This window comes from Schistocerca serialis, chromosome 9 (genome assembly GCF_023864345.2).
Source record: "Schistocerca serialis cubense isolate TAMUIC-IGC-003099 chromosome 9, iqSchSeri2.2, whole genome shotgun sequence".
NCBI classification, from domain to species: Eukaryota; Metazoa; Arthropoda; class Insecta; order Orthoptera; family Acrididae; genus Schistocerca; species Schistocerca serialis.
In genome coordinates, this window is record NC_064646.1 from 213,151,559 (window position 1) to 213,177,718 (window position 26,160).

Below are 26,160 nucleotides of genomic sequence, written 5' to 3' on the forward strand. Positions count from 1 at the left end.
ACTGTAAATCCATTAATGTCTGAAGTTTTGTAAGCAAAGGGATCAAAATTGAATAATATTTTTTTTACTTTTATTTTCTAGTTTCCGATTTGAAGGGTATTAATCAGTGTCATTCTTGTTTGTTGATAAGGAACAAAATTTTTGGGATTATTATGATTTTTGTTTTTATTTCAGATTTTTCATTTATCGTATTAGCCTAACATTATTGTTGTATGAATGAAAATGTATTTTGTGAATTTCCTGTAACTTTCTTACCTGATTTGTGGAATACACCATCTTTAATCATATGAGAATGTAATTTCAGATCGTTTACTCACAAAAGCAACCTCAATTAGGTAAGATGCAATAAGATTCATGAACTTCATGTCAAATTTAATTCATGGGACAAGACATGTTTTCAAAGTCACCAAACCAAATACATAAAAAATGTAAAATCTTGCGCCATCTTAGAGAAATTTCTTGAGACACCCATGCTGCAATCTATTTTTGGACAATACTCTAACCATGATAACTTTGCTGAGAATGAAAATACTTGTTTGTTACAACACATACATAGAGAACCTATACACTGATATCAGTTTGATCTGTGACTCTGAGGTTGTTTATTCAGCTTAAATTTGTGTGTTACCAGAGTGTAGTGACTAAATATTTATTTTATTTGATGAAATCTTTTTTTATAGAATGCTATTTTTCACTGATATTGAGATTGCTGCCCAAGTAATATATACTTGTAACTTCATCATCAGCTTTATGGGTTAATATTTCTAGCTTTTTCTGGTTTTTAACGGTCCCACCTCTTTTTAGGATGTCCCACATTACTTCCATTGAGTAGAATTATACCCTTATGTAAGTTTTCTTGTGTTTTTATTTATTTGTTTAGGTGTAGATCAATATTTGATGTTAGAGAAAATAAGTTCAATTCTTTTCTGGTATTGTCATTTCTTGCAAAGTCTCTTGTGGGACATTGTTCTTAATTTTTATTGTGAATCACAATCTATGATGAGGCATAGCAGATTTGCCATTGTTTATTATCATGTTGTTCTTCAATTATGAACAAATACAATGTTTAGCACTGAAATTATTTTCCTTGTGTCACAGTGCTGAGCAGTTCTCCTTGTAAGGTCCAGACTTCATTTGCATGCTAGTGGTGTATCTCATTATGTGGAGAGCTGTACCAGTGCTTGTTAGTTCCTGTGGAGTAGGCGACTCACTCACCTTCTGTTCCTTTTTCACCTTTGTGCCTCTATTCATTTGACGAAGCTGCATTAGATGTGTGCTGTATATTGTAGTAATATATTATATGGACAGACATCATAATCACAATTTCCATCGTCATCACCACCACCTGTTTGGTGTTCACTGCTGGAAAAAAATTCTTCCAGACTTCCCTGCATTAGTTTTCAGTGGTTTACATTCGTGCTGCTGCTGCATGCTTTCTAATGACATCATCCATTTGGTTGTTTTTGATCGTTATCTTGATTAAATAAGAATTTTAAGTAAAAAACTTTTAATGCCTAGACCACAATTTTTCTATCACAATTAAAGTATGATAATTAGTTTCAATTGCTATCTGCTACTATCTCCAGATTGTAATTCAGTTAGTTTTGATGTGTCTTGTCAGGCTGGCAGGCATGCAGCATTTTCCTATCATCCTTATCCTCTACACTTTTCGTGACTACTTCATATGTTGTGCAGGATCATTCTTCTCTATGGAACAGCTGACAATTTTTGGAGCCATTACATGTACTGTTCTCACAATAATATCTGCTATACTGTTGCAAGTAATGAGCTTTCAATCCAACTTACTCATGCAACAGGACATTTTCCTATATCTCCATCATCCTGCGAGATTACGATCTGAAGGTTGTTGCTGATAACAACCGAAACTAGTTGTCCTGCATCAACTGTGATAAGAAAATTGCAGCCTAGCCATTGAAAGTTTTATAGAATGGAATGCATGAGAGCTTCTGCGAAGTTTGGAAGGTAGGAGATGAGGTACTGGCAGAATTAAAGGTGTGAGGATGGGTCGTGAATTGTGCTTGGATAGCTCAGTTGGTAGATCACTTGCCCGCGAAAGGCTAAGGTCCCTAGTTCGAGTCTCGGTCTGGCACACAGTTTTAATCTGCCAGGAAGTTTCGAAAATTTTATAGTTTGAAACATTTTATTTAAGAAACCACATTAAGACCACTGTATCCTCTATGACAGTGTCAGTCGTCACCATTATCTTGATTTTTTTATCCCTCGGAATCCGGCTGATAACTTCCATTGCACATGTATCGCCTATTCACCTGGGTACATGTACTGCTCACCTCCGTTTCATTTTCACAACAGTCTTCGTAAACTCATCTACTTCAGTCTGTTCTATGATTCATTTGTTTGTTTTCCTGTCACTGTTAGTGATTTCCAATGTGCATCATGATTGCTCATTAAATGACCTTCAGTTTTTGACTGGCTGCTGCATTCTCTGTGCCATATATCAAAACATGTAATACACAATTATTGTACACTTCTCCTTTCAAAGATATTGAGAGCTTAGTTTTGAAAACTCTAGTTTACCAAAAGAAATAATTACTTTTTACCTACCCATCCAATCATTACCTCCTGATTTCCTAAATACAACTCTCGCCAACTGGCTTTGTTAATGTGTCTTTTTTTATGTGGTGGTTATACATTATTTTATGACACTGGCATAAAATACTGAAATCACTAATTAATGAAATGTTATGCTGTAGTAAGACAAATCTACAAAACTAGTTACATGCATGTATAAAATGTGATATTAGCAAACCAGCTCTAATTACAGGCCTATAACACTCATACAGACCTGTTTGGTGTTTGGGAAAGAGACGTGATAGACTACTGAGTCAATTAACTGGGCAGGACATGTTAATTGCATTTTAGTTTGGCCATTGTCAATGGCCTCCAAAGAGAAAGCAATATGAAACCTCACAAATCAAATCTATGCAGAGCTAAACAAGAAAAATTGTCCTTTTGGTATATTTTGTGCCCTTGCCAAAGTCTCCAGTTGTATCGAGTACAAAATTCTATGTGGCAGAGCAAGGTGTTATGACACTAATGACACCCGTCTTCCATTGATACAGTCTTACCTTCATAACAGAAAGCATAGGGTCTCGTTAACAGATTATGTCACAATAATTAAATTAACCTCCTAATGGGGTAACTAAAAATGTGGAGTGCCCCAAGGATGGTTCTGGACCCTCTGTTGTTTCTGACCTACATAAGCTTTATTCCAAGGATTTTAAAAGGTGGTTCAAGACAGTAATGTTTACTGATGATACAAGTGTATTAATCAAGAGTCCTAATTCAACATTAGGAGTTACAGCTTAGATGATAGCTTAACAGCCTTGAAGTAGTTTGCAGCCACCAGTTTAAGTCTTAATCTCATAAAGATTCCTATTATGCAATTTCGGACATGTGATAATGATCCCCTTCCACCAGAAGTAAATATGAATGGCCATACACTAAATGAAACATTGTGTAATATTCATTGGGGACCAGTTGTATAACAAGTTAAAATGGAGCCAACTTATAGATAAACTAATTAAGGAACTTAGTATATAGTGTGTTATGCTCCTGGAAGCATCCCTCATTGTGTTGATATAAAGACAAGTGTATTGATAGAGTTTGAATGTTTTCAAACCATGTTTTTTAAACTGTGGAATTAAAGTAAATAAAATATTCATTCAGCAGAAGTGAGAAATGATGTAAATTAGATAGTTGTAGGCCTACATCTTGGAGAAGTCTTCTTAAGGATCTTGGTATTAATACACTCACTCTCCAGTACATTTGTTCCTTAATGCTTTTTGCAGCTGGTAAAAACAGTCAGATTCAGCTGAAGTTTGATATACACAATCACAATAGAAAACAAAAAAATAATTTTTAAGTAGACTTTGCCTCTTCATCCAGAGTTCACTGAGGAGTTATGTACTCTGGTGCAAAGGTATTTGGCTGAAGTTCCTGTCTAACTTACAGCAATAACATGGAAGTACCTACCAGTTTGAAATAAAATGAAAAACATAGCTCATTAACCATCAAATTAACCAGGGGTTTGGACCTCGAAGTCACAGATATTTATTGTTTTTTGTTTATGGTGTATACTCATAGGGTAAACAAATTACAAACTTTCCTACTTTTCCAATATATAGGTAATAGTTTTTCATATTTCAAGAAATAAAGATTGTTCACTTTTCTGACCATCCATCAAACAAAAATATCCAGTCACTGTCTAACTTACAGCAATAACATGGAAGTACCTACCAGTTTGAAATAAAATGAAAAACATAGCTCATTAACCAGTTTTTCTATTAATTATTTGAATATTTAGATTCAGGGATTGAAAATTTCTGTTTGCTACATGAGAAGCAATAGTTTTTGTTATAAAGCTGCATCTCATGTAGTGATATACTGTAATCAGGGCTCTGTATTTAATGATGTGAGTAACTATTTTCTTTGAGAATTACAGTGCAATATAGTAAATATTAAATTACTGTTAGAAGGTAAACAAAGGTAAAGGAAACAAACCATTTTTCAAACTAACAACTTTCTTTTTTAAATTTAACTGGCACAAGTAAGAATATTATTACACAGAATAGAGACTTTTTTAAAATTTAAGTGAGTATCCTGAATATTTTCACACTCTTGAAGTTTCCTTTGTGATGGCATTTACGGAATATGATGCATGAATGATTTAGTGTCATTAGTAGGCTACTCATTTCTGTGCCTCCTTCCAAACATTGCTTTATTAACTTCTTCATTTATTGCTGTTGATATACACATTACTAGATGGGAAATCTTTTTTTCTGCAATAATAGGCAGTAAGTACACTGTAAACAGTGAAACAGAAGTTGTTCAGATACGTCCTTAACTTGTATTCATTCTTTGTTTTCCCAGTGTAAAGATTTAAATATATCCGCAAACTTGAATAAAGGTTGACTCAATTATGAATCCACATCAAATTAACCAGGGGTTTGGACCTCGAAGTCACAGATATTTATTGTTTTTTGTTTATGGTGTATACTCATAGTGTAAACAAATTACAAACTTTCCTACTTTTCCAATATATAGGTAATAGTTTTTCATATTTCAAGAAATAAAGATTGTTCACTTTTCTGACCATCCATCAAACAAAAATATCCAGTCACTAAGTGCCAGCAGGAAAAAAAAAAAAACACATAAAAGATATAGTAATGTGCAACCTTTGAAGCCAGTGACTCTTTCTTCTGGTAGAAGGACTTAAGGGAAAGGAAGATGGATGAAGGAAGAGAACTGTCAAGGTTTAAGAAATGGGGAAAGTCACAGAAAAGTTGCTCAGAACTCTGGGTCAGGGGAGACTTACTGAACAAGATGAGAAGGAAAGACTGATTGTTGGTACCTGCACTATATGAGATTCTTGTTGCTTTCCATTTGGAACGTTGTCTCTGCGCTAAGCAATCTTTGTGCACTTTTGAAGCCAAGCATTCAAATGCATGACCAACAACAGCTGAGGCAGAATGTAACTATAGCTATGTCATTCACCAGTCAAGACCAGATAGACTGCATCAGTGTCAAAAAGTTAAGACTATTCAAGCATTATAATACATAGCCAATTGCCATAATAATGCATAATAATATAGAACAAATTTGTATGACACTTAATGGCATAGAGGGAGAGAAATTTTTAACAAATACATGTTCACTTCGTTTCATATGACAGTTCATTGTTTAGGGCATCCAGTTTGCTGTTTCAATATCGAAGAACTCATTTAAACTGTACAGTGGTTCTTGGCATAGGTTTATTGACATCTTTCCTCATTTTAGTATTTAGATGGTTGAACATTTTAATAGTTACTTTTGGAAAACTTTGCTATGTCATAGTGAGTTGGCAGCTCGAGATGTCTGTGTCTTCCTTAATGCATGTGTTATATATGTGGACGTCTCTTGTGTTGGTGAATGTTTTATGGTTTTCTTTCAAATATATATGACAGGTGAAGACATATTAATTGAAAATTGTCATCAGTCATAGGTGGGTTTATAGTGGTCCAGTTTCCTACTTGATGTTATGATCCTTATTGCTTTTTTGTAGAAGTAGAATTTCCTTGCAGCCAGTAGCATGTTTATTAGATTTTGGATCACCATAAGGATTATAATATCGATCAAACCTTCTTAACAATACGTATTGCTTTCAATCATGCTGTTTATTTTTACAAATAGGTTAACCAAATGCAACATGTACCAAACAAAATCGTAACATGTATAAATTGTATTTACTCTCTCAATCGTGACTTATCTTGGATTCTATGTGCAAACTGTGTACCTAATCAAAATTTACAGTATCGATAAAGAAAAACAAATGTAATACAAATACAATTCACTCCATATTTTGCAAAATTTGAAGAATCGTATTTTTGGCAAACAACTGTATGTTTGAGAAGCAAAATTGTATTCATATGGAACAAAATTCCAACCTTTCTAATTTTGATTTTCCTCAGGTTCCTAAAATCAGTTCAAGCAAATGGTTCCATCAGAAACATAGCTATCCGTTTCCCTCTCCTGGTCTTGTTCACCTAAGCTTGGCCTTTGTCTGTAATTTTCTAAATGTTACTATGACATTAAAACCTAACCTTCTTTAACTGTTATGGTGTTAATGTGCATGTCAGGAAATAAACTCATTATTCAATATATTTAGTGTATGAGTTAAGTGGACTTCTTCCACATGTCAGTTACCAGCTTATGACCCTAGTAAAATGTCTCATTTTTGACTGTCGATAGCTGAGCTCAAATAATACAACACCATATCATTTTCTGCTGTGTCACTCTATGTTAAGGTGGTTCCTGTCAGAAAATCTGGTACTATCATACCCTAATCTGCAGCAGAACTATGTTATTGATACAGCTATAATGATCAAGCAATCATTGTCAGATTCTGATAGAACTTTAGATTGTATGAAGAATTCAGTTAACAGTTTGGCTTACATCATTTGTGACTACATCATCATGTTGAGATTAAACATGTGAGCAACTGTTGCAAAATTCGAAGAATTAAGCCGTCTGTTGTTTGCGTAAACAGTTTTTCCTCTACAAATTTTAAAGCTTACTGAAATGAAAGACTTCATATAAGACCATAAAGACAACACAACAACAGTCACAGGAGAACTAATGTTCAAATGTGTGTGAATTCCTAAGGGACCAAACTGCTCAGGTCATCGGTCCCTTATTCTTACACATTACTTAAACTAACTTATACTAAGAACAAAAAACACACACACACACACACACACACACACACACACACACACACACACACACATGCTCACTCCTGTTGCATGGCGCAGGAGTACTGATAATGTGGTGGTAGACATTATTATTCTCTGACCATGAAATGGGTCTTCGTGGTAGTGAAATTTAAATCCTCAAGTTAATTTATATTGGATCTGACTTCACTGAACTATTAATTTACTGTAGTTTTTGGGTGGGGAAAAATCCCTAAATGCCTCCATCATGGTATTTATTCACACTGAATCACATTTTGAAATTGTTAAAAAAGTCTGGCGTTTGTAAATGTTCCCATTTCAGGTAAACTGTAGTGCTACTGGTAAATGCATATTGTTGAAACTTGGTACAACAGATACAATTAGATATTGATATTGGAAGTCTGTCTTTGAATTTCAACATTGGATGAAAATTCAGTCATTCTGAACATTTTTGGAGCAAGCATTGTATTTGTTTGTCATTTGAGGGAAACTATTATGAAATAGTTGAAATCATTACCAGAAAGTATCACTAAATCTAAATACTCTTTTAAAGCATTTTTATTAAATTGTAGAGATAATTTCTCCAATTCATATACTGTGATCATATGACACACTTATATTTGATGAATCATATGAACTGATTATTTGCTTTTTTGGCATATCTATATTTTGAATGAATGAATATTAACTTTGTTGTTGCCTTAGAAATAATATCCTCTTTTTTTTTTAGGAGGATCAACTGGCTCGTGTGCTGGAGAAAAACACTGAGCTAACAATCCAGAACACTGATTTGCAGAAGCAAGTGCAGCACTTGCAGAATGTAAGTAATGTAAATACATAAGTCAAAATTGCCTTGATACTTTGTAAGCAAATTTGTTGGGGAAAAAATATATTTCTCAAACTTTAATTGATAGGAATGAAGTTTTACTTTTGTTATGTTGGTGTATGTTGCACAATAACTCAAGTCAAGTGTCAGTTTGATATGTTAAATACTTTTGTGCACTATCAAATTATAAAAAATATATGCAATCATGAGTCATTGTATCATACACCAAAGCAATAAAAATTCAATTGTGTAATTATTTCTGTTTTATTCTAAAACAATGCAAAACAACAAATTTCTCCAAATTTTCTTCACTTAGACAGAACGTTTTTTTACATAGAAAATGAAACTTTTATGTCACAAGAAGTGACAGGCGTATAAGTAAGTAAAGAAATTTTGGATAAAGTCAGATCAGGTTAAAAGTCTTTTACATTTCCATCACAAAATATTTTTTTGACAACTCGATAAACTCGAAAATGGGATCTACATCTACATCATACTCTGCAAGCCACCTAATGGTATGTGGCAGAGGGTACTTTCGGTACCACTATCTTGTTGAATAATTTTGTTTAGCTAATTTTTGCTGCGACACTCACTTCTCCGTAGGATGATTGCAAATTTTTCAACCTCTTCAATAATTCTCTGAGATTCCACCAGTTACCTTGGCTTCCAGCTTCATTATTGCAGCAGGCAAATTAGCAAAATTTGATTTGATGTGCATCAGCTGTTTCTTCAAATCTGTTTTCATGAATGCCACTTCTAAAAGCTGTATTAGTGGCTTTGAAATTGCCCACAACATAAAACAGGAAGGGGAATGGGGGAGGGGGAAAATAGGGGGCAGTAACTCGAGGCTTTTCAATAGAATGAAGCAAACAGATGTTAACTTCAACAAATTTGTGGAGACTTACAGTCTCCTACCCACTAATTTCTTTTGAATACATTATGGGAGTGACAGTGATCAATGTGTTACAAATATTTACTATCAAAAACAGTCTTGATCACAATTTATTTATTACGGTGACCGGTTTCAACCACTACTGTGGTCATCTTCAGACCAATGAGTAAGAACCTCCTTCTGCTGGAGAATTGGTAGTGATTCTCCAGCAGAAGGAGGTTCTTACTCATTGGTCTGAAGATGACCACAGTAGTGGTCGAAACTGGTCACCGTAATAAACAAATTGTGATGAAGACTGTTTTTGATAGTAAATATTCCTACTCACTTAACTTCATCAAAATTATCAATGTAAAAGATGATAGTGTTATCTGTGTAATAAAATGATTAAAATGGATTGTGTTAGCAAAGCTAAACCTGGCATTGTATCTCTAAATGTGGCAAACAGACTGGTGTTTTCAAGAATACCTTCAATGAGAGAAAAAGAGACAGCATACAGTATGACTTAATTAGTGCTGCCAAAGTTATCAGATCTTTAAATTTTGTGCATGTTTACCTTGTTTGAGGTGGATATCAGTGTATTCACATTTTCGCGTTTTATACATACTCTTTCAGTTACCATTATTGCTCAAGGGCTAAACATGTAATGTGCTTTAGGTTAGGATAAAATTTTGTAATTGTCTCCCAGCCTTCATCGTATATGGAACAGCATTGCTGAAAAACAGTAGGATCCTTTTTTTATTTAAATTTATTGGCACGAAGTACATTGACTTCTGTCGACTTTTGGTGAGTTGAACTGGGCACTTGAGCTTCCTAGGAAGATTACAGACTGTAAGAAAATTCACAAAATTATTCATTTTCTGTTCTTTTGGCTGAATTCATGTGAAATAAAACAATAAAAGATGCTATCGTGCAAGTTATTGCAATATACACACTGAGGCCACAAAAATATGCATTACACATGTCTAAATTCATGCAGTTGTATCAGTGAAATCTTTGAAATATGCATATACTTTCCAAATGGCGAAAACATGTGCGAAATGCTTTTGCATGGAAATCTAGTAATCACATTATGTATGCTTAATTCAGAATGATAATTCAGAATGTCAGGTGTTCTAAAATTCTTTGTTTCTAGAGGGTAATTTCATCGGTGTTAGGTGAAGTTGTATAAGTAGTCTGCGCCTTTGTTTTGAACACTGAAAAAATTGAGAGCTGAAATCAAATTTGGCTTTACTTGTACTGCTAAGAAGATCCATGTGAAAGAAGCCCCAGTTCTGCACAACTCTAACATTTATATTAGACTTTGGCAGTGTATAGATAGCAGATAATGGTCTACATAAAATTACACAAATGCTTTATCTGAGGTATCAGAAAGAAATATCAGCTGAGTATTATAATAGGGAGAGTAGTTGCTCCATCATAACACAGTAGAAGTAAAATGGCAATCAGACCATTGGATAGAAGTCATCGGTCCTATACCAAAACATGCAGTCTGTTTTAACTGCTGAAAGTGCCCTAATCATAGAGTCCAGTCACATTAATGTGACCACCTGTCAAAAGCCTGAATAACAAAATTTTGCATTGTGGACCACTGCGAGACTTGCAGAAAGAGAGTCAACAAGGTTCTGGAAGGTACTGAAAGGGATGTGGAGCCATGCTGACTCAAGTACCGTAGCTGGCTACACTAAGTTTCTTGGTTGGGGATCCAAGGCATAAGCACCGTGATTGAGGTGGTCCCACAGATTCTTGATTGGGTTTTAATCTGGGGAATTTGGTGGCCAGGGCAATATGGTAAACTCATCCTGACACTCTTTGAACCATACATGCACACTCTGTGCTGTGGGCCATGTTGCATAGTCCAGTGGGTAGATGCCATCATACTGACGAAAAACAAACTATATGCAGGGTTGTAAATGGTCCCAAGGATAGATGTGTTGATCCAATGTGCCTTCCAGAATGGTCATTGAGGAGACATTGTTGGTGGCCTTGTCATCAGTGGCCCACAGTGCACCACAGTTGCCTCAGTGTTGGTTTTGGATGGTGCCATTTTGCCGTGCACTGTGTCCTTTGACCATGATGGCATGCAAACAGTTCACAAACTTAGCTGTTTCACAAATGCTTCCACTCTTGTCTTGAAAGCCAATGATCATACTGGTCATGCCCTTTCGGATGTCTGATAAATTGCTCTGTTTCTGCATTACAATAACGACTGTACTGTTTTCCACATTGTCGTCTACTGCTAGTGCTGCCACTTCTCATCTGTGAGTGGTTACTGCTGGTTGATGTTGAACATTAAATTGACTGGAGTGCATAAAAGGGATTCTTCTTATTGATTACACAACAAATAGTAAAATAATAACTGGTGAATATTATGCAAGACATGTGGGTAAATTGTAGTTAAAAGAGACTCTTTATTTGTCCACAAGGAAGCTTTTGTGTTTGAAGCACAATTTGTTGTAAAATTTCAAGATTTACAAAAATCCAATCTTCTTCTTCTTCTTATTTGTTCTTACCATTTCTTCTGTATGCTGGTAGGATCCACTGTTTTAGCTGTCTGTTACTGTTTTATCCAGTTTTGTGCCTGATCAGGGTACAGGCCTGATATCTTAAGATCTGCAGGCAGGGTTTCAAGTTGTCACTGCGTACATCGTCCTATTGGCCATTTACCATTTACTCTCAAACTTTAACCAGTCTTTGTCACCGTTACTGTGTCTGCCCTAAGAACATGCCCACACCATTGTAGATGACCTTCTCCCATCTTGTCTACTATTGGTACTGCTCCATATGACTCATCAACTTCATCTTTTATGACATGATCTTGCAGTGTTGATCCAGATGTTCATGTCAATATCTTTGTTTCCATTGAACCAAATTATTATTCCACTTCTTTTGTTGAAAGCCAGCATTCAGCACCATACATTGCAACTCAACAAATTGTAGATCATTGTATTTTTTGTAGCCTGCCTGGAATCCTCCAATCACAGAATAACTTTATTCACAGGAGGTCATTTGAGCCATGTGCTACTCAGATGGTTAGGGATTTCTGCAGATATATTTCCACCAGAAAAATATTTCCAGCCTAGGTACTTGAAAGTGCTTGTTGTTGGGAGATCAGTACAACTGATTCTGATGGTATCTGAGTCATTGAGATCTGTGGTGAGATACTGCATTTTCTTTATGTTAAGTCAAAGATGCACTTCTGCCAAGTGGTCATTGACTTGACACTGCAGATTGGTCTTAATCTTCACAGGCCAACAACACATCATCAGCTTGTAGTAACATCCAGGGTGTGGTTTTCTGCAGACTTCTTGTGATTGCATCCATGACTGTGACGAAGAGGGGAGATGAGAGAGCATATCCTGGATGTACTCATACGGAAACAGGAAAATTGCACAATAGTCCACAAGTTGAGTGTATCTGGCTCTTTGGATAATAGTAAAGCAGTCTGAGCCATCCTACTAGTTCTTCAGTTACTCCATGCACTCACAGGGCAACCAAATCAACTTGCGTAGCATTCAGTCAGAGACCTTTTTGAAGTCAAGATTGTAGGTGCCTTGACTTCTCACGGTATTTTTCAGGGAGCAGGCAACTGGCACAGATAGCATCTGTCATCCCACGGCCCATTACAAGTCCACATTGATTGGTAGTGGAACTGATAATTTGTCAGATTATTTTAATTGATGATGCATTCAGATATCGTCAGTGCGTGTGATAGAAAGTGTATTGGGTGATAGTTGCTACCTTCACCAGGTTGGTTGGTTGTTTTGGGGAAGGAGACCAGACAGCAAGGTCATCGGTCTCATCGGATTAGGGAAGGACGGGGAAGGAAGTCGGCCGTGCCCTTTGAAAGGAACCATCCTGGCATTTGCCTGGAGCGATTTAGGGAAATCATGGAAAACCTAAATCAGGATGGCCGGACGCGGGATTGAACCGTCGTCCTCCCGAATGCGAGTCCAGTGTCGAACCACTGCGCCACCTCGCTCGGTCCTTCACCAGGGCTACCCGTCTGCTTCCAAACTGGAACTGTTATACTGCATGTCCAGTCAGCTGGAATCCTTCTTTCTTCAATAACTTTGTTGAAGAAATCTGTCCACCATTCAGTTGAATTCCAGGACTTCGAGATTTCGACAGACCTGCAGTTAGATTGTCTGGTCCTGTTGCCTTTCCATTTTTCTTTTTGTGCAGTGTTTTGAGTACCTCGTCTTTGGTGGCTGGAATAATGGGTCCCTGAACAGGCTTTGACATGTAATCCAATGTCCAAGGAAATTTATGACTGACAAGTGTATTGTGTCAACTGGAGAGGCAATGGAAAATGTATATATCAGAGTTTGGCAGACATTTCATTACACTAATAAATTCTACGAAGGAATAGTGGATGAGAGAGATCTCTGGAACATGGAGAAATGTAAGAAATGTGTGCTTTATTTAAGTCCAGTGCAACATAATGGCCAAACTTCATGAAGAATTAATATAATGAAGTCTTATTATTAAATATCGTATTTGAGATAATTTTGTTATTGTTCTTGTACATGCACTCTTTCCAAGTACTGTTGAGAAGAAGAAGGGCAGGGAAAGTCTACGTCTACCTCTATACTCAGCAAACCTCTGTGAAATGTGTGGCAGAGAGTACTTTCCATTGTACCAGTTATTAGACCTTCTTGTCACACAAATCACATATGGAGGGCAGGATGAAAATTGCTTGAAAGCATCTGTGCACACCCTAATTAGTGTAATCTTGTTCTCTATGATCTCAGTGGGAGTCATATGTAGGCGACTGTAATATATTCCTAGATTTGTTACATAAAAACTGGTTTTCAAACTTTCTGAGTAGGAAAGTAGCCATTCTTAGGATAGTGTGTGCCTGTCTTAAAGTGTCTGCCAGGTCCTTTTTTTCAGCGTCTCCATAATTGTCTCCCATGGGTCAAACAAATCTGTGACCATTTGTGCTGCACTTTTTGTTTGATACCCCTGTTAGTCCTGTTTGGTATGCATCCCATACTCTTAAGTAATATTCTAGGATAGGATATATGAGTATTTTCTAAGCAATATCCATTGTAGACTGATTGCAGTTCATCTAAATTTACATGGTTACTCTGCAAATCACATTTAAGTGCCTGGCAGAGGATTCATCAAACCACTTCCACAATTATTCTCAATTATTCCACTCTAGGACAGAGTGTGGAAAAGACTAACACCTATATCTTTCCATGCGAGTGCTGATTTCCTCTTATTTTATTGTGATGATTATTTCTCCCTATTTAGGTTGACGTCAAAAAAATATTTTCACATTAGGAGGAGAAAGTTGGTGATTGAAATGTTGTGAGAAGATCTCACCACAATGAGAAATATCTTTGTTTTAATTATGCCCACCCCAAATCCTGTATCAATCTGTGACACTCTCTCCCCTATTTCTTGATAATACAAACTGTGCTGCAATTCTTTCAATTTTCTTGATGTACTCTATTAATCTTATCTGGTAAGGATCCCTCACTGCACAGCAGTATTTCAAAAGAGGATGGGCAAGCATAGTGTAGCCAGTCTCTTCAGGAATTACTGCAGTATTCTCTGTTATTTGACCAATGAACTGAAGCCTGTCACCTGCTTTAACTAAGGCTCAGCCTATGACTCTGACGCGATCGGGAGCCACAGGCCAATAGGCTGAGGGCATCGACAGTGAGTCACCAAAATCCACAGAAAGACAACTATGGACAACAGGGAGGACAACAACAACAAACAGACAACAACAACAACAACAACAACAACAACAACACCAAACAGATACAGTAGTATACAAGTCCGAAGAGTAAACCAGATTGAGGGCCTAGACGTAGTGAGATCAAGAACCAACAACCGTGCATACCATATACAACATAAGAATGCAGTCGGAACATGATTGACTTCTGAGCCCCTGAATTGCTGGCTTTATAGGGCCCTGTGAATGCCAATAGGCTGGCGCAGCAGGCGTGTACCACACATAGTGCTGTGGTGGTGAAAGCAGAACTCACTGGTTATAGAGATGCTGCCTAGCGGTTGTTGTCTGTGTCCAGTATCTTCTGCCAGGCTGTCCAAATTGTTGAACCAGAATACCAGATCTCTGCCCCTCCCATACCCCCTCCCCTATAATGGACACATAGAGCCTGAAGAGCCCTGGCCAATGTTTCAGGAGGTGAAGAGATGTTGTCCCATCAGTGGAAGCTGCCAGCTGGGAGAAGGAACATGGGACATCAGGTACCTCTCTCTGGAACTCCAGTGTGGTGGGTGACTGCACAGCAGATGGAGGCAGTGGCAATGTCTTGACCTCCATCCCTGTGCCTACGGCAGCTGCTGACAGTGTCCTGGATTGCAAATAGTACTCGTGAGGTGGAGGGAGAGGGCAGAGACTCCAACTCAGAGTGATCCACTGCTGGAGGGGTAGGCTGGATGCAGAGATGGAGTTGGTTCATGTGCCAACTTTCCAAATCTCTTGGAGTATCTACTGTCATAAGGAGCCGCTCATAGTAGCCACTATCATAGCTGCTATCCATGAGGGTATTGCTCCATAGGAACATGCCCAAACAACCAAAGCAGGAGGGTATCGTCCAGCATGACAGGTTTGGTGTTCCTTGGGTTAGGGTGCCAGGAGATGGAGAGTGGTATGCAGCTGTTGATTATGAAGGAGTTCTGCTGGGTTGTTGCAGTGGACAGGGGTGGACCTGTAGGTGCCCAGAAACATCATGGAGGGTGGTATGCAGCTGTTGATTATGAAGGAGTTCTGCTGGGCTGTTGCAGTGGACAGGGGTGGACCTATAGGTGCCCAGAAACATCGTGAGTGCTGATGTCTTGATAGATGCACCCACACTCTTCAGTTTTTGTTGCTTGAATGTGTGCACCATCTGCTCTTCTTCACCAATGAAGGAGGGGTGAAACGGAGGACTACACAGGTGTTTGATGCAATTAGCGGTACAGAACTGTTCGTAGACCATAGAAGTGAAGTTGGGCCCATTGTCAGTGAGAAGGTCCAGGAAAGCCCCACAATGGCAAGAATCTGCAGAAGGGCATTGAGTGTGGCCGTTGTGGTGGTGGACGCCATGCTGGCTGTGTAGTTTTAGTTAGAACAAGCATCATAGTTTGAACAAGCATGCACAACAATAAGCCAAGTCGAGCCAAGGAAGGGGCCAGCAAAATGTAGATGCATGTGATCCCAAGGGTGACGGGAGTAGGCCAGGGTGCGAAAGATTGGGGTGGAGCAGCCTGTTGTTGAGCACAAGCAGAACAGCAGTGCCCCATAGCCTCCACATCCTTGTTCAGTCCTGACCAGCAGATATATCGCCTGGCAAGGCCTTTTATCCAAGACATACCCCAGTGCCTGTGATGGAGGAGTTCCAAGATGTGTGTGCGTAAGGTAGTTTGGATGACAGCACGGTTGGTATCCACCTCCACATTCAGCAGGAGCACATTGGAGACAAGGGACAAATGATGAGAAAGGTGAGCCCAGGCCTGGAGCTTGGGAACAGCTGACTTCGAAAAATAAGTGTGCCACCCATGGAAGACAAATTGTGCAAGCAATGCAAGATAGGGTCGCAGCATGTGTCCATCACCACCTGAGTAGTGGTAATAGGAAATCCATCCAAGGTGTGTTGTTGTTCCACTTCAATGTGACAACAGGAGATGTCCAGTTGGTCAAATACTGGGTCTAGTCCTGAGGGTAAACATGAGAGGGCATCTGCAATTGCATGTCATGCAGTAGACTTGTACTTCATTGTGTTATAGTAGGAGCTAAGGAAAAGAGCCCAACACAGGAGCCTCTGGGCTGTCCACTCTGGAAGCGAAGAGTGTGGCCCAAAGAGTGCTATGAGTGATTTATGATCTGTAATGAGTGTAAATCTGGACCCAAAGAGGTATTCAAGGAATTTCTTCAAGGCAAAGATGATCACCAGTGTCTCTTTCTCAATCTGGGAGTAATTGTGTTGGGCAGGCATCAGTGTTTTGGATACATAGGTGATAGATTGCTCCATACCATCATCATTACAATGTGCCGGCACTGCACCAATGCCAAAGGGAGAAGCGTCCCCAGCCGAAACAGGGTGGCATGATGGGGAAAAGGGGCAGGGTGCGGAATGTAACATGCACTCCGGCTGTGTGAAGGCCTGCTCACAGGCTGCCAACCACTGAAACGGAATGCCTTTCTTCCACAACTGGTTGAGGGGATACATAATGTGTGCCCTGTGCAGAAGGAACTTAGAATAATAATTCACTTTCCCCAAAAAAAACTGCAACACCTGGAGGTTTTGGGGATGCAGGAAGGAGTCAATAACAGAAACACTATGGTCATTGGGCTGAATCCCATCTTTGCTGAGCAAGTAGCCTAGGTAATTGACTTGTTCCTGGAAGCAGTGCATCATGCAATGTAGTAAAGAGGGTATGTAGGTTACTCAGGTGGTCTAGGCTCATAGTACCTGTAACAGTTAAGTCATCTAGGTAATTGGTAAAGCTGGGATGGACATGGTTAACTGTTCCAGGTACCTAGGTGAAGATCGCTGGAGCATAAGAGATCCCAAAAGGCAAATGATTGTATTTGTATAACCCAAAAGGTGTTTTGATGACAACAATGTGTTGGGATTCCTCATTGAGTGGAACCTATAAGTAAGCATCAACAAGGTCTATTTTAGATAAACATGGTTAACTGTTCCAGGTACCTAGGTGAAGATCGCTGGAGCATAAGAGATCCCAAAAGGCAAATGATTGTATTTGTATAACCCAAAAGGTGTTTTGATGACAACAATGTGTTGGGATTCCTCATTGAGTGGAACCTGTAAGTAAGCATCAACAAGGTCTATTTTAGATAAACATTCACCTACAGCAAGCTTTGGGAGGAGGTTCTCTTGATGTTGTATGGGGTAGATTTGCACCAGAGCTTGGGCATTGATTGTTGACTTAAAATCTCCACAATGCCAGAGGGAACCATTTGGCCTCTGGACTATGACCAGTGTTGTGGCCCAAGCACTAATTTTGACTGGTTCTAGTCCCCAGCGTCATGAAGGCGATATAGTTCGAACTTAAAGATCATCTGTAAGGAGACTGGATGAGGACGTGCAGCGTATCTGGACATAAAGAAATATGTGCCTCAAAATCGGTGGCACACCCCAAGCCAGGCTCAAACAGAGACACAAAAGAGGCACAAAGGTTACCAAATTCCTGGATGGGGACTGTGTGTGAGATGACCTGAGTTTCATCCATGATGGAGAACCCACACAGTGAGAAAGCATCCAGGCTCAAAATGTTGCCAGCAGAATGGCTCTTGACAACATACAGCATTAGCAGCCATCTAACCATTTTGTATGTGGATGTAGTGGTGAATTGATCTCTGAGGGGAATAGAGCTGTCACTGTATGCAACAAACTTGTGAGAAGGCGAGGCCAATGCCGGGTAACCCAGATGAGTGTATATTGGCAGATTGACCAGGGAAACTGTCGCTCCCGTGTCAACTTGGAAACGAATGTCCTGAGGAGCAATCATGAGGTCAATAAACAGCTTGGGGGTGCAAGGATTTCCCTGGGGAATGATGATGGCCTGAATCTCTTGCACCATCCTGTGATGCAAGTTAGAAGTGGGGTTAGACTGACCTGACGGCTGATGGCAGACAGTTCGGAGATGTCCATTCTTGCCACAATGGGTGCAGTGCATCCAATGCTCAGGGCAGTGTGCCCACTGGTGCCTCACAAAACAGTCAGGACAAGAAGACGGACCCCATTGGTTGTACCAACACACCTGGAGTGGCTGCACAGAGGTCATTGACATGTCTGAAAGTGACGAATCATGATGCCGCTGTCAGGAAGAAGGCTGACTAGAATCCATCCCTGTGGCGGTGGTTGAACTGCTGTGATCTAGGGACAGGTCATAGGACGTTCATTTGCTGCCTGTGCGATTTAAAAAGAGTGTGCGATTTTCAGTATGACATCCAAGGAAGGACTGTTGACCTTGAGGGCCGCAGTGCGAACTTCCGGACCGGGAGCCAATTGGACCACTACATCACGGATCAGGGAATCAGCATACCAGGTTTTTCAAGACAGGTTGGCACAGGTAAAATTGCAACAATGACTCAGACCTTGCAAATCTGTCACCCACGATTGATAAGACTGGCTTGCCTGCTTGTGGTACTGATGGAACTTGAGGCGCTATGCGACCAGGTGAAACTGTTGTGAATAATAGGTCGACAGCAACGAACACATTTCCTCAAAAGCAGGTGCAATCAGGCTTGAAAGGGGATCCAGCACCTTGAGTAAGAAAAATGTCTCTGGGGAAGTCCAAGAAATGAAAAGCGACCACTGGAGAGCTTCATCAGAAATCTGAAAATCAGCGAACTGCTGTTTCAGCTGCTACAAATACTTGTCCCAATCCTCCTGGGTATCATTAAACAGCCGAAATGTGGGTGGGGCGGGTGAGTGGGACTCTGTCTGTGAGGTGACCACAGTTGGGATGGGTTCTGAACCTTGTACCTGTAATAGGTCTGACAGCAGCTGTATTACCTGATGCAAAAAGTGTGTTTGCTGCTGGAACCGCTGTAGCAATTGCTGCTGCCGGAGCAGCCATTGCTGTTGCTGTTTCTGTTCCACAAGCTGTAGAAATTTCACGTTCATAATGCACCATTAACCTTAACCCCATCGCCAGTTCTGGTAACTGGAGTCTGACACTATCAGAAACCACAGGCCGACCGGCTGAGGGTGAGTCGCCAAAGCTCACAGAATGACAGCTATGGACAACAATGATAACAACAGCAGCAACAACAACAACCATGAATGGATACAGCAGTATACAAATCCGAAGAGTAAAGCAGATCGACGGCCTAGACATAGCGAGATCAAGAACCCACAACGATGCATATCACATACAACACAGGAGCGCAGTCGGAACGTGACTGACTTCTGAGCCCCTGTGCTGCCAGCGTTATAGGGCCCTCCTGAGTACCGATAGGCTGGCACGGCTTGCACACAGTGTTGTGGTGGTACAGCAGCACTCACAGGTTATAGGGGCATGCCTAGCAGCATTCGTCTACGTCCATGCCTTCTGGTGGGCTGTCCAAATTGTTGAACCGGGATACCGGGCATGTGATGGTCATTTCATATCCTTACAGATTGTTAGTTAGCTAGTTTCATGGATCTTTCTGCATGATAGATTGTAATGATGTGGAATAAGTCATTTTACATTCACATTGAGCATTAATTTGTATGTTAATTCTGAACATTTCTAAATTTTTTCAAAAACAAAAAATATATACAGATGTTGTTAGTCAGTAAGTCAGGAGAAACTTTCTCAGTTTGTTTTCAAATTTTACTTTGCTCTCTGTCAGACATCTTATATCACTAGGTAAGCCATAAAAAATTTTTGTTGCATCATTGTGCACCCAGTTTTGTGCTAAAGGCTACCTTAAAATGCAAAGCAATGAATTCCATTTTTCCTTCTGGTGTTGTAGTTATGTACATCATTGTTCCTTTTGAACTATAGTGGATTATTTACAACAAACTTCATGAGGGAATAAATAAACTGTGAAGCAGTAGTCAAAATTAAACAGATGTCTACAAGATGATGATGATGATGATGATGATGATGATGATGAGTGAACATCACATATTTTTCTTACAGCACATTTTTGCACAGTGAAGACTTTCTTTCTTAAAGATGAGTTACCCTGGAGCATTATTCCATGTGACATTATTGAATGAAAATATGCAAAATATGTCAACTTACTGATTTGTATCTACTCAAAATTTTCAATGATTATAAGTGCAAATGTGGCTGAACTAAGTTGTTTTAAGAGTTCCAAAATGTGCTTTTCCCAGTTTATTTCTCACCAGTATGGACACCTAAGACTTTTGAAGTTTCCACCATATTTATTATTTCCTCGCCATGTGTTGTACTTACTATTGGTATAGCACCTGTAGATTTGCAGAAATGAATATATTGTTTCTTTTTAAATTGACCATTGCAGAAGAATATTTGCAGAAGACCAGTCAGTGATACTCTTAAGAACTTTGTTTACCAGTTCTTCTGTTTCTGTATGTATGATTGGAGTAACTACAATTCTATTTTCATCTGCAAAAAGAACTAACTCTGCTTCTTGTGTGTTAGATGGAAGATCAGTTACATATATGAAGAACAATAGTGGATCTAAGATTGAGCCTGGGGGGACCTCATACACAATTTCTCCCCAGTTAGAGTTATGTTATGAGACTATTTTGGTTGAATTACTAAGTACAACTTTCTGTATTCTTTTGGTTATATATGACATTATCCATTGTTCGGCTGAACCATTAATCACATAAAACTTCAATGTAACACACAGGTGTTGGTGTGAATTGACCAATTCCAGTGACTCATTGATACTGTAGTCATAGGATACTATGTTTTTCATTCTGTGAAGTGCAAAATTTTACATTTCTGAACATTTAAAGCAAGATTCCGAGTTTTGCACCACTTTGACATATTGTCAAAATCTCCAGGAACACATGTGCAGATTCTTTCAGACAATACTTCATTATAGATAACTGCATCATCTACCAAAAGTCTGAGGTTGCTATTTATTGTCAACAAGGTCATTAATAAACAACATGAAGAGAATTGGCTCTAACACACTTTTGCTAGGAACACATGAAGTTACTGCTGCATCTGACGATAACATGCTGTCTCCTTTCCACTAATTAATCCTCAGTTCAGTCACAAATTTCTGTTGGTACCCTGTATGATTGTCTTTTTGATAATAAGGTTAGGTATGCTACCGAGTCAATTGATTTTCAGAAGTAAAGAAATGGTGCGTCTATCCAATGCCTTGGTCTGCAACTTTCAGGGTATGAGAAAAGTGCAAGTTCAGTTTCATGTGGTCAGTGATCGTGGAATCCATGCTGGCTGGAGGTTCAAATGCAAAAAAAGCATCTGCATGTGAATATTGAGCCATAGGGCAGGAATGAATCTCATAATTGTACCAATGAATCTCATAATTGTACCTACTATAGAACAGAGCCTATTGTTGTAGTCTATGAGCTGCCTTGTCTGGTAAGAGAACCACAGGACTAAACAATAAATGCTAATGGTTTGTGATCAGTTAACGGTTTGTGATCAATCACTAGATGAAAATGAAAACATTATAAAAATACATGAAACGTCTTGATAGCATAAATAATTGCAAGACCTCCCTTCTGTATTTAAGAGTAAATCTTCTGTGCATCATTAAGCATTTTTGATCCAAAAGCGATGGGCTGTTTCAAACTATTATCATGACATTGAGACAACATAGCCCCCACACGATATTGTGAAGCATCAGTTGGAACAACAGGCTGGAGCCCTGGCCAACAGGTGGCCAAGCATGGGATAAAATGCAAACTAGCTTTTAATACGTTGAATGTTTGGTCACAGACAGGAATCAACTCAAACTCTCCATCTTTCTTAAGCAGCTGATTTAGAGCATGAAACTGGAGCCACCTGCAGGAGGAAATTGTGGTAAAATGTGACTTTGCCTAAGAATGTCTGGAGCTCCTTCAATTTCAAAGGGAGTGGGAGGGCTGCTATGTGGCCATCAGCTAGCTGAATCCCTGTGAGAGATAACATGCCCCAAGTATACGATAGAGGGTTGGCAGAAATATGATTTTTCCAAATTTCATTTAAGACACATGTCAAGCAAAGTTTGGAAAAAACAGATGAAGTTTGTAAAGATGTTCCTTAGTGGTGGGACCAGTAGTGCCAAAGATAAGTGATACAACAAAGAATGGATGAATGTGTTGAGTAAACTGTTCCAAGTAACATTGAAAACTGACTGGCACACTAATAATGCTGAAAACCAAGCAGTTGCAGCTGTAGAGGCCATATGGTATATTCACAACAAGAAGCTGACATAATTCATCATCAAGTGGCAGCAGTAAATATGCTTCTAACAAATTGAGTTTTGAAGAATGTTGTCCACCCACCAGCTTTGTCATAAGTTTCTCCAGGTGATAAGTGGGCTACATATGAACCACAGACTGAATTAACAGTCACCTTGAAGGCACTTTAAAAACAAAGTTTGCTCCTTGGCTTCTTGATAATAACTAATGGTGTAGTCCACTGAGTAGATAAAATGGATTCAATGACATCTAGAGTTGACAGTCTGTCTAATTATTCCTTCACATGAATGTGAAGTGCAAGCAGTATAGGTCTGGCATGGAAAAACAGGGCCATGCCATAGATTTGAGAGCAATATACTCTATGTAGTGTGAGGGTTCTCTTCTTTTTGAAGTGATCTTCTCACTCATTTTGGAGGGACCTTCTTTTCCACCAGACTTTTTCAGACGGACTCTGCTTTCCACTGGACTTTTCCTGTAAAATGACTGCTATCACGTAGTAACAGGTACTGGGAGGTTCACAAATGGGATTATTATTCTAATTATAAATTGGATTAACTTCTGATCAACAGTAACTTCATATAACCAACTAATAACAATAACAGACTCTCCTTATATTTCTGAGTCAAATTTGGTTCTTTGTTTTACGTCAGTCTCCTTAAGAGAATATGGAACTCTGAGACCTCTGTTCTGACATTACGAACAGCCATCTGGCACTGCCAGAATATCACCAACAGAAATCACCAAACCAATTGAAACGGAATGCAGTTTTCTTTTACCTTTAACTATAGGGTGTACATAAAGTCCAGGAACACTTTCAATTATTTATTGCACAAGAACCAAACATTGTACATATATCATACATATGTCATTTTCAAGAGAAACCCTGAAAGTTTTTTTCATGTATACCACCACAGTGTAACTTGGTAATTGCTGGCCGTTGTGGCCGTGCGGTTCTAGGCACTTTAAGTCCGGAACTGCACTGCTGCTACGGTCGCAGGTTCGAATCCTGCCTCGGGCATGGGTGTGTCTGGTGTCCTTAGGTTAGTTAGGTTTAAGTAGTTCTAAGTCTAGGGGACTGACGACCTCAGATGTTAAGTCCCATAGTGCTCAGAGTGATTTGAACCATTTTTTGAACTTGGCGAGTTCCGGTGCGGAGCAAGCTTCCTAGGTGGAGTTCAACAATAACAAGTGTGCTACAGTTGTTCAGTGGATGTTTAGAACCAAGTACAGTAAGAAGCCACCAACAAGGAATGCAATTTACCACTGGCACAACAAATTTGTTACAGAGGGTTACTTGTGCCCGGCAAAGAGGAGCGTAGAATATGGCAAGCGAATGCCACAGTCGACAATGCCATGCTGGGACGGGTATGGCAAGAATTTGATTACTTTATTGATGTCTGCCCAGGCCACTTATGGTTTGCATATTGAATGTTAGTTTAAAAAAAAAAAGAAAAAAGAAAAACTTCAGAGTTTCTCTTCAAAATGCAATATGTATGACATCTGTACAATGTTTCGTTCTTGTGCAATAAATAATTGAAAGTGTTCCTAGACTTTATGTACACCCTGTATTATTACTTAAACCTAGTCTTCTGCAATTCAACTCTCGGCCTATACATATTTCTACGAACACCAACATGCACAATCTCGCAATCCCAGTTCAGCATTTCTCATTACCATTGTGTGCGTTTGCACCCTGACTGTAGTTAGTAGCATTGCTGAAGCTGGGTGAAAACAAGGGGAAATATTCTTTGCACAAATCTGGTTCTTTGCCACAGTGGATACACTGGTTCCTGTGAGATCACTGAATTTAAGTGCTGTTGGATGTGGCCGGCACTTGGTGGGTGACCATCCAGCCGCCGTATGCTGTTGCCATTTTTCGGGGTGCACTCAGCCTCGTAATGCCAATTGAGGAGCTACTCGACCGAATAGTAGCAGCTTTGGTCAAGAATACAATCATAACAACCCTGAGAGTGGTGTGCTGACATGCCCCTCCTATCCGCATCCTCCTCTGAGGATGACACGACCGTCAGATGGTTCTGGTAGGCCACTCGTGGTCTGAAGATGGAGTGCTTTTTTTATTCAAAAATGTTCAAATGTTTGTGAAATCTTATGAGACTTAACTGATAAGGTCATCAGTCCCTAAGCTTGCACACTACTTAACCTAAATTAACCTAAGGACAAACTCGCACACCCATGCCCAAGGGAGGACTCGAACCTCCGCCGGGACCAGCTGCACAGTCCATGACTGTAGTGCCTTAGACCGCTCAGCTAATTGTGAGTGGCTTTTATGATAAATCTTGATAGGCTATAAGATCTGACATAAAGTGAATGAAATCTGAGACCATAAACCCAAAAGTTTGGAAAGTATCCAGACCAAAGAAATCTTCCATAAAGGTACTGTCCACTACCAAAAATGTCATTGGCCAAACCATCGTGAAACACATTTTTTCCACAGTAAATTGGCCCAGAAGAGGAGTCTGCTCTCTGTTGCAGCTAACAAGATGATGTGAAGTAGACGGGGCAACCAAGGCATAATAAGTGTTAAAATTCAATAGCGTGGCCACTGCTCCTGGAGGCGTAATGGAATCCCATCAATACAAACATCAATGAACAGTTTGTTTGAAACATTTGCAGTATCTTCACACATTTGACTAACAACTTTAATGTCAATAGGTTGAGAAATGAGCAGTACCAATGAAGCAGACCGAACATTGCATACATTTGTAACATGACGTTTATGACATAGGTGGCCAACACCCAATGCTGTGGACAAGTTGGCAGGTCATGCTGAATGAAACAGGCTAGGCAGGAGGGCAGTGGCTTGTGGTGCATTTTTCCCCATGGCCCTATTTGTGTGGAATGTTGCAGCCGAAACTACTACACCGCCATGACACCCACTTCCAAGAGCATGCTAGAACATGCCAGCCTGTTGCTTCCAAGTTGGCTGTGACTGTGTTGGCCCAAGAGACAAACTGATGGTCATTGGCATGAGAAACTTCAAATGCTGGTCCAACCTTGAGTACTTCTTCAGAAGAGAGATGCTCGAATTGCAGTGCACTTTGTTGAACTTCCTTATCAGGATATAATACAGCAAACAGCAAATTTCAACAAGCATTAGAAATGTAATATCCTGAATGGGGGCTGACTTCCCTAAAAATGATACATTTGAGATCTATGACAGAAAAATGGTGTCGACATGTTTTATCGTGAAGGCCGCGAAGTATTACTGTAGACATTTTTTGTATGATCCCCAGTCTTCGGTGATGACGTCTTAGGTGAGTAAGGGAGGTGGGCAGAATGGCAAAAGTTTGAGGCCTCATTAACAAGCCCATTAACAACCTGTCC

The 26,160-nt window shown here is 39.4% G+C and overlaps 1 protein-coding gene across 1 annotated transcript in view; it reads left to right on the top strand.

Annotated features, from left to right (window-relative positions):
* LOC126419598 (peripheral-type benzodiazepine receptor-associated protein 1-like) overlaps positions 1-26,160 on the top strand; it is an 843,217-nt gene that overhangs the window by 372,369 nt on the left and 444,688 nt on the right. Inside the window, exon 3 of the mRNA XM_050086786.1 lies at positions 7,981-8,070. The gene's annotated coding sequence lies outside the window, so the exon portion shown is untranslated. The remainder of the gene's footprint in view (positions 1-7,980; positions 8,071-26,160) is intronic.